This window comes from Curcuma longa, unplaced genomic scaffold, assembly GCF_044706935.1.
Source record: "Curcuma longa cultivar G26 ecotype Majalengka, Jawa Barat unplaced genomic scaffold, ITB_CL_G26_1.1 contig_23388, whole genome shotgun sequence".
Taxonomy (NCBI): Eukaryota; Viridiplantae; Streptophyta; class Magnoliopsida; order Zingiberales; family Zingiberaceae; genus Curcuma; species Curcuma longa.
In genome coordinates, this window is record NW_027432149.1 from 1 (window position 1) to 9,926 (window position 9,926).

The 9,926-nt window shown below is 30.6% G+C and overlaps 2 long non-coding RNA genes across 3 annotated transcripts; one reads left to right on the plus strand and one right to left on the minus strand.

The window, feature by feature from the left end:
* The first annotated feature begins 7,847 nt into the window (after positions 1-7,847).
* LOC141818111 (uncharacterized) lies at positions 7,848-8,626 on the plus strand. Of its 2 annotated transcripts, none has more exons than XR_012600907.1 (2): positions 7,848-8,355; positions 8,423-8,626. It is a non-coding gene; the product is annotated as an uncharacterized LOC141818111 (long non-coding RNA). The 2 variants fall into 2 exon arrangements; XR_012600908.1 differs by having other exon boundaries at positions 8,460-8,626.
* A 430-nt stretch (positions 8,627-9,056) lies between these two features.
* On the minus strand, positions 9,057-9,850 carry LOC141818113 (uncharacterized). The gene is made up of 3 exons (XR_012600909.1): positions 9,372-9,850; positions 9,204-9,291; positions 9,057-9,120 (listed from the first exon to the last, which is right to left on the minus strand). It is a non-coding gene; the product is annotated as an uncharacterized LOC141818113 (long non-coding RNA).
* Between the last annotated feature and the right edge of the window lie 76 nt (positions 9,851-9,926).

A 9,926-nucleotide genomic window follows, 5' to 3' on the forward strand; every position in this document is an offset into this window, starting at 1 on the left:
GATCGTTAACTTTGCAGTTCTTCACTGCAAGATTCACATTTCATCTTTAATACTGTAAAATACATTCTGCACAAATGCAGACTGAATTTTGTAGCAGATATAATTTTCTTCTTGCTTGCCAATTTGGACGGGGCATTCAGGCAGACAAGAACCATTACTTTCTTCCAAATTACTGAAAAAGGAAATCAAAACAAGAGAATTTATCTCTTACTCCTTAGGATTTGCTCAAATTCAGATAAGATTTGTCAGTGGTTTCTACTCCAATTAACAATATAATTTTTCAAAATCAAAATTTTACTATGTTTGCATGTATCATTATGTAAATAGTTTGTATCAAAGTCCATCTGAAACTTGTGCTTTAGCCTTTAGACTGCATGCTGAACTGCAGTAGCAGCACCTAAACGTTCTCTGCTGTGACCATTCATATGACTCAGCTTCATGAAGATCAGTTTCTTCAACACTGGTTATTGATTTAATGGTTCATTACATATAAAGCTTTAATTTGATACTGAACAACTAGGATTCTCCATCTGTTTAGACTGGAATCATTTAGGATTATATCGATATAATTAGCTAATTAAGAACTGGACAAGGATAGCCTATGATCTTAAGTTTGCCTGCAATTTTGAGTGTGGATTTGGGGGCAATCTCAAGTTTTTTTTTTAATGCATAAAAGAGTGTTGTGAGGGGCAATTGATTGAAATAGGTCTCCCCATCCAAAAGTTGGAGCCTTTAATAGATATATTTTAGCTGTTGTTCGGCTAAAGTAATAGAGAAGTTTAACATTGTTGCTTTTGGTCATAATGATTCTTAAATTTTATGAATATAATGATAAAATTATGATTTTTTTATTTATGTGATTGATATTCTAGTAATGATCAGACCTCATTGTAACTCTTTCATCTTTTTAGTAGAATTTCCCATTTGAGATCTAGATAATACTCATGTTTCTCTTTTTAGTATTAAGTTCCTCTTGGTTATTAAATTTTATCTTTTCCCCTCTAAATAAATATGTTATTTTGACTTCTCAAATGAGCTAAAATGGATGATATATATATATTTTTTATGTTAAAAGCCAATGCTTTATTGATGAGTATGGGATATTTCTCAAATGACATCTTATTTTGTAGAAATCAAAAGCAACCTATTGTATTTTGCTTAAGCATTGACACTAAATATAAAATCATACTTAATGAAATGTTTGAGATCATTTAATATTAATATTTTCTTTTTAACTAAATCTTTCAATAAAATTGCACTAAAATTTTGAGACATCAATGCGGACTTAGGCATAGGTGCTTAGGGTCTCAATTTTATTAGAGACGTTGATTTTTAATGTTATTTATATTTAATTTTATTTTAAAAATTATTTTTATATTAGATTATTTTTATAAAAAATCACTTTTATTTTATATTATTTTAATTTTATTTGTTATAGATTTTAATTATAGATTTTATTTTTTAAATCAATTTTTTTTCGTATTGATATGTCAAAAATATTCTCTATCTCTTGGTGAGTTCTCATGCTTTTTTTTTCTTTATATCTCATGCATTTTTCTCTCTCGCATATTAGTATAACTTCAACAATTTTATTTTCAAAATGAAAATTAATAATTCTTATTTACGTTCAATAATATTAAAAAATAAATAAATTATTTAATAATTAAAAAATTATTCTAAAATTTTTTAATATAAAATTTTAATTAATAATTTGAATCTCAAATACTCATAAAGTTAAACTTTATATAAAAATTTATTGTTTAAAATTAATGTTAGGTTTATGTATATATGTATATTAAAGGTATCAAAAATGATTGAGACAGCTCTACCCTCAATAAATCTGACCCCATCTGAACCATATCAGGGTCGGACTCGTAATCAGATTTGAATCAGACCAGGCTTGAAACCATAATTGGGTTTGAACAGGACCTAGTAGGACCCATAACTGAATCCGAATCGGATCAAACTTGAACTCACAACTGAGTCAATGGGTCAATGTACCCGTTGACAATGAGCCCAGCAATCGATCTGTCTCTAAACGGATCTAATCTGTAATTGGCCCGTCTCTAGACGGGTCAATTATGATTTGGGTCCTTGATAAGTCGACAAACTTGTTGGAATTGGAGATTTGAATCGGCAACTAATTATTTATTTTTAAAAATTATTTAAATTTTTTATATATAATTTTTATTTAATATAACATTTCAGTATGTTACTAGTGTGGTTCAATAGTAATTAACATATTATACCTCTCTATTAAAATTAATTTTTAAATATATTTGTCTTGAATTTTTTAGTGTGAGATTATGCTTGTTTTGAATTCTTTGATGTGTAACTATTCAAATATTCTATCTCTTTATTAAAATTAATTTACATCTGATGCGGATCTATTATATCTTTAATTTATTAAATATATTAAATTTATTTAACTCTTTTAATTATTCAGTGGACTTATTTTATTTATTTAATATTGAATTTTTAAAAAATTATTTATTTTGTTTAATGTATCTAATAATAAAGTTATGAATAATATAATTTATTTAACAATAAAATCATATATATATATATATAAAAGTAAAAGTTATCATTTAACTTAACATATAAAATTAATTAAAAAATATAATTTATATAATATATATATATATATCTAAATCTGATCTTGGATCGAGTTCGAATAGGATCTGACTTGACCTATAACTAGATCAACGGGTCAGTTTCGACCGTTTAATATGGGAGAGCTGCTTTTCCCACCCCTCTTGACACCGCACCCCCCTCCCACCTCCTCTCTCTCCCTTTCAAATTACATTTCTATCATTTTCTTTTTATTTATTTATTTCTTATTTTTTAAAATTTTTATTTAGTTTATTTTTTTAATTAATTTAATTTATTATTTTTTTCATCAATACGATATTTTTTTCAATATTTATTTAATTTTATTTTTAAATCAATTTTGTTTATTATTTTTTATCAATATTTTATTTTTAGAATTTTATATAAATTTTATTTAGTTTTATTTTTTAATCAATTTTTTTATTATATTTTTTCCAAATTTATATAAATTTAATTTTTTAATTAATTTTATTTATTATTTTTTTCATAATACTTGTATTTTTTTCAATTTATTACTTTTTTTTTTTAAAAATGTATTAATTTTATTTTTTTGAATAATTTTTTTATATGTTTATAATCTTTTGTTTATTTTTAGTTATAAATTTTAGGAGTTATTAATTATAAAAAATTTAAAAAGTATAAAAATATAGATCAAAATAAAAATTATATATTTAAAACTAACAAAAATACTAACAATTAATTTGAACACATTTATAATTTATGAACAAATATAATACTGACATGTATTATGTGTTAAGGGTTGAAGGGAAGGATAATTTAAAGGGAGAGAAGGTTCTGACATATGTCAAGAGTTGGATGGGAGTAATTTAAGTATCGAATTAGGAAGGTAATTTAAAAAAGAGAAAAGTTCTGACCTATGTTAAAAATTATATAAAATAAAAAAATAATAAACAAAATTATTTAAAGAAATAAAACTAAATAAAATTTAAAAAAATAACAAACAAAATTAGTTTAAAAATAAAATTAATATATATATATATATAAGTATTAATGAAAAAATAATAAACAAAATTAATTTAAAAAAATAAAACTAAATACAAATTAATCAAAATTAAAAAATATATATATATAAGTAAAATAAAACAAAAAATAGAAAAAAAGGGTAAAATGGTCATTTGAATGGGAGAGAGAGAGGAGGAGAGGGGGATGCGGTGTCAGGAGAGGTCGGAAAAGCAATTTACTTAAAATAAAGCTTCTTGTCATAATAAATTCCTGTCACAAATTTGTGACGGGAATTTGGACCGTTCGATTTTAAAGTTAAGATTAAATCCAGATCGTAGATTGAATGGGTGATTGTAATGACTTGGATTTAATCTTCTATTTTAAAATTTAACGGTCCAAATTCCTGTCACAAATTTATGACAGGAATTTGTTGTGACAAAAATACAACTAATTTACTTAATATGGTTCTGACTATTATTTTTTTTATAAATTTATAATATATATATATTTTAAAAATAGTAATCTAGAATCATGATCAGAATTGTAAATTGTAATCATATTGAACGATTAAGGATCGACGTCATAAAAACTGTTGAATTGGCGATTTTGAACCGCCAAACTCACAACTTCCAAAATACGATCGAGTCTACCATCAGGTAAAACCTGTGGGTTGATGACTCTATTTATCTCGGTGTCGATGATGATCTCGAGGAAGACATGATCAGGAATATATATTTGTTTGCTTTCGTCGTTGACATTCTTTGTAAAGAGGCTTTAATTCTGGATTAATTATTTTGTTTTTCTTATATATATATTATCTATCATCTACAAGATAGAGCAAAGAAACCTGATGCATTTCCCACAGATGGGTTTGAATTAAAGAAGCATAACATTTACATAATAGGATAGTTGTTAAGAGAAAATTTTTAATTTGCTACCTTAGTAAAATGCTAGTTAGTTTATACTTCAACATAATTCGATCGATGTTTCTTAATATTTTAATTTTTGAGTATTCAATTGTAAATTTAGCATTGCTTCTCATTGTTGTTTAACTCGACTATTACTAGTTATTCTACCAGAACAGATATAGGATTAGAATTAATATTCTGTCTGTCTTAAAATATACAACTGTACGCAATATGGGAGTTAGGAAAAATTTTGAGGGTCTAGAATAATAAATAATATCCTTTGATATATTTTATTTTAAGATTAAGCCATTTAAGATTATTTTTTTAGGGTTTAGAGATTGGGTTATAGTATTTAAAAAAATAGACAAAAATTATTATTTTTTTGACATATGATTAAGTCATTTAAGATTTTCTCTTTTGGGTTTAAAGGTTGGGTTATAGTATTAAACATAAAAAAATTAAATAAAAATTATTTTTTAATTTGTTTATATACAATTAACTCATTTAAGATTTTCTTTTTAGGGTTTAGAAGTTAGATTATAATATTAAATATAAAAATATTTAAAATAAAAATAAAAAAATATTTATTATTTCATTGAAAATTTTTCCAGATATTATGTCATGCATAGTCGCATATTTAAGACGCGTAGGATATCACTCCTCTATATAGGATAATAAACACTTTTATTTAAAATAATAAGAAATATTTAAAATTTTATAATTTAAATTATCATTATAAAATGCAAAAACTATTTTTTGTTCGAGGTAATTACATATATAAATTTGAATCTCTACTAATATTTAGTTTATTGCTAAATCAAATTTATTACGGAGAATATTTAATTCATCTTATACAAAGAAGAGTAAAAACTTTTATCGGATAGGACAAGAAAAAAATAATAGTTTACTCGTGGAGCAAACATTAAATCCATTAACTGAGCAGCATAACTTTAATTAATTAAAAAATCAAAATTAATTAAGGATAAAAATATTATAGGCTCCAAAATTCAAATTTTATTTAAATTTTAGATTGCAATATTTTAATTTGAATTTTTTTCCCCTAGATTAGGGCATAACAAATTGAATCAGATTATTTAAAACAAATGAGCTTTGAGTTTGAATAATAACAAAGATATTATCCGACACGCTTTAAATCAGGAAATAGGTTTTCTGGTTGACTTGATTAAATTACAGGGTTCGTTCTAAATTGTCGGAAAAGTCGTTACTTAACTGAAATGGCGCCGTGACTGAAGCGGAAGGTTTGAAACATAATGGAAATCCTATTTAAACTCATCCCACTCCACAGTCTTGGAGTATCCATCTCTGTCCACCTTCCTCCACTCCATCGCCGCGCGCTGCCGCCGTTCCACTGCTTGCTGATTTCTCTGTTGGCTTCCTGCCCACCCTCGGACCATCCCGACGACTAGCCGCCGCCGTAACCAGCAGTAAGTCAACTATCCGCCTTGCCAGTTGCCATTAGAGAGATGTGCATGCGTTAATCGTTAAATGGGTTAGCACAACTTTATCCCTGTACCACTTTTATTAGTCATACAGAGATGAACTTTATGCCAGAAATACTATTACTCCTTGATAATTACTCCATTGCAACCCTTCTTTCATTTGGCCAGGAAACAATTCCCAGTACTTCCTCAAATAAATTCTTTTTTCCTGCTATATAGTTCTTCTGAGCCTATCACTTTTTTCACCATGAAATCCTTTGATTCAACAAATTGCACCTTTAACATCTCTACGGATCAGAAAAATAAATTATTTGGTTACCACCATCTGCATAACTTTGTGGAATAGAATTTGGAACATCAAAGACTAGTTCAGCAAGTATTAAGAGGTGAACCCATGCCCCGAGGCATAGCTGAGTTGGTTACGACGTAGCAGATTTGCAGAAGAGGACAAGGGTTCGAATTCTGGCGAAGTCAGGTAATACCCTCCTGCGTCGTGATCAACTGTAATTTTCCGATTTATCTCCTCACAAATGGTTGTGGGGCCGATCGTGTGGGGCCGCTAAGGTGGTGGATTCTACCTTTTTGCAAAAGAGGTGAACCCATGGATTAAAGATGTCTTGAGACAGTGATGACTTTGCTCATGGTCCTCAATGAGGGTGAAGGCTGCACTCGTGGTTTGCCACGACAACAATGGCTTGTGTCTTAGTCTATGATGCTTGATAAGTTACTATTTGATAGGGTTAATTAGAGATTATGTTAGATTATCTTGATCATATTTTATGTCTAAATTAGATTTTTGGATTTATTTCTTAGATGAATTTTATACTTCATTATCTTAGATGAATTTTGTATTAATTGTTTAAATTTGATTTGTGCAGGGAATTAAGATGAAGCCACAAATAAATTCAATTTAGAGAAAATTAAATCCTGATTCAAATCTGATTCAAATCAGAGTTAATTTAGCTTAATTCGGTGCAAAATTATCAATTTGGTAAAAAAGGTTCAGCTAAGTTCAATTTAGGTTTGAATCGGGATCAATTCAGATTTGGTTCGGTTAAAATTTGATTTGGTCCGGTTTAATTGAAACCAAACCGGCGGTTCAAGTTCATGTTTAAAAGCAAGCCGGTTCGATCGGAAGATGGGGCTCGGCGCTAGGGTTTCACGATTCTTCTCTCACGCGATTCTTCGCCGCCGTCTCCGAGCTCCGCCTCCGTTCCTCCTCCATTCCACTCCGCCTCTTCTTCTTCCTTCTAGTTCCTGATCCAAGCCGAGCGGCGCCGTTAATCGAAGGTTGCTTCGTCGCCGACCCTCCGCCATTCCCTGTCGTCGTTCTCCGCCGCCGCTAGCTGTGGACGACCGGCGACAGCCCTCTCCTTCGCGTCCACAGAAGCTCCGATAGGTAACCGGACCTGGTCTGCGATTGTAGCTGGGACTCCACACCGGGCTTGGTCTGCCGTTGTAGCTGAGCACCTCGGATAGCTTCGTTCTCTGCAGTCACCGGAAAGGGCAGGTAAGGGTTTTCATTCATGGTTTCTGATCCGCGGCGATTGTAGCAGGCGGGCGAGGATTCCAAGCTTCGTCTGCTCCTACCGTCTCTCCAGATAACCACCCCGGCGAGATCCATCTCCACCGGCACAAAGTCAAATTCCGGTTGTCAGCTACCCTCTGTGTGAATCAGGAACCGAAATTCCTAACCCTAGCTCAATTTGAATCGGTCTCTGTTTCTCTCTGTTAAATCCCTGTTTTCCATTCACAAATCAAAGCTCCCCTTCTCTTTTTTTTTAAACTTTTACAATGAAACTCTTTTTTTTTCAACAGATTCTTTTTTTTTCCGATTTCTCTTTTTTTTTTCAACAGATTCTTTTTTATTTCTTTTTTTTCAACAGATTTTTTTTTATGAACAGAAACTTTTTTTTTCAACAATCTACCAACAAATAAAAATACACAAAATAAAACAAAACAAATCTACTAACAAGTAAAACAAAACCAGATTAAAACTACTAGTTTGTTCATGGTGAAACATTTAAGCAATGCTTCAGCGAAGTCCCAGACGATGTTATCACCTTCTGCTCTTTCCCCCTTCTTTTCTTCTGCCTACTTGGCATACCCGCCAGCATTGGCACCTGATAGGTTCGACACTTCTTGAGTTAGCTGGGGATTGAAACCATGATTTGGTTAGTTTCGGTGAACCTTTGTTAAGTTACTGATTAATATAGAAAGTTATTTGTAGTAACACCTAGAATTTACTGATGTCTTATTTTTCATATTTGCGCAACCACTATGGATGGGTAAAAGCCATAGTTAACTATTTTGGATTAATGCATTTTTTTATCAGGCAGCTGAAAGACTTCTCCTAAGTCAAGGCATTCTTAAACGTCAATTCTATGATTTTCAAAGGGATCCTGGAATTTCTGGTATATCTATCAGCACCATTGTCTCTCTTGCTTATAGATTGAATTCCATCATTCTAACCAACCCCAGACATCTTTCATGTCATTCTATTCGGGTTGGCTTGAAGATGCAGCTCTATTCGCAGCAATTGATAACAGTGTTAATGCATTTTCCTGAAATGAATGGCCTGAACCGTTGAAAAATCGTCATCTCGCAGCTTTGGAGGATGTGTATCAAGAACACAAAGATTTTGTAACAACCTTTTACAAAATTAGCCAAAGTTCAGTTTTTTCATCTTCATATACTTTTCTTTAAAGTATTCTTCCTATGTTCCTGATAATGCAGATAAATATATTTATCGCCCAGCAGTTCTTGTTTCAAAGACAATAGCAAAGGGTTCGTCAGCATGCACAAACATTAGGAATTAAAATTATTGGAGACATGCCTATTTATGTAGGTCATCATAGTACAGATGTTTGGGCTAATAAGAAATCAATTTTACTGGTAACTACGTTAGCATTTTCAAGCCATTGAAATTAAATTTTCTTGCATGCATTAATTCTTCTTTTCTGTTCTGGTTTGTTCTCTGGTTCAAGATAGAAGTGGTTTTCCTAGACTTGCCTGTGTCTGTGTTCGAGAAAGAAGAATATTTACCTCTCTGCTTGCACGGTTTCCAACATACACGACAACATTCATTTCCGGAAGCCATTTTCTGAACTCCGTGCCCAGTTCGATAATGTTGAGAGAGGAACAACAACAAGAAAAGGCCCACGGATATCCTGAGCATTCTGCACTTTCAACAATTATTAGTACCTAAAAAGCAAAGAGGGTTTATCTCCATAAAGCAATGGAAAATTAGTAGGCAACATACATATAGAAATCCTAGCATAGAAACTGACTGAACAGTTTTTCCAAGGCCCATTTCATCAGCTAAAATGACATTTGTATCATTTCTCCAACTGTTGCAAGATGCCCATCAATAGGCATGCTCTTAAAAACATTGATTGAAATTGATCAACTGAGGTCCTGGAAACCTAACCTATTAACCAGAAAATTTAATCCCTCAAGCTGATAATCACGGAGTTTGCCACCCTTCAGCCATTCGGGTTGCTCATCAAGTTTTCGAAGACTAGCTGAACTCAAATCAAGAATCAAAGAAATAACCATTATCTGTTCTTTAAACAAACTTAATTGAATAAACATACAATTTCTGATGAAAGAAAACCTTCAACAGCAAAGATAAAACAATAAGTGAACAGTGGCAACAAAATCAGCAATAGAGTTGAAGCCTGCAAAGATGTTGGGATAGAAGAAAAGGAAGATTTTACAATTAATAAAAGAAAAAAAATAGAACTATAGTTTTCTTGTCATCCATCTTGTTTACCTCTGGATGTGAAGCTGCAATTAGAATTGCATACAATCTATCAAAACTAGTGAAATCCATTGTTCTAATTAATTAAGCTTTCTTAATATTACTAAAAAGTATATTTCTTGATCTGGAATGCCAGCAGCCACATGTTATCCAACTTTATCATTGATCTATTTGTTCCTTTTGATTTATAGCTTTTCTTTTCCTCTAATGATTGTTCTTGAC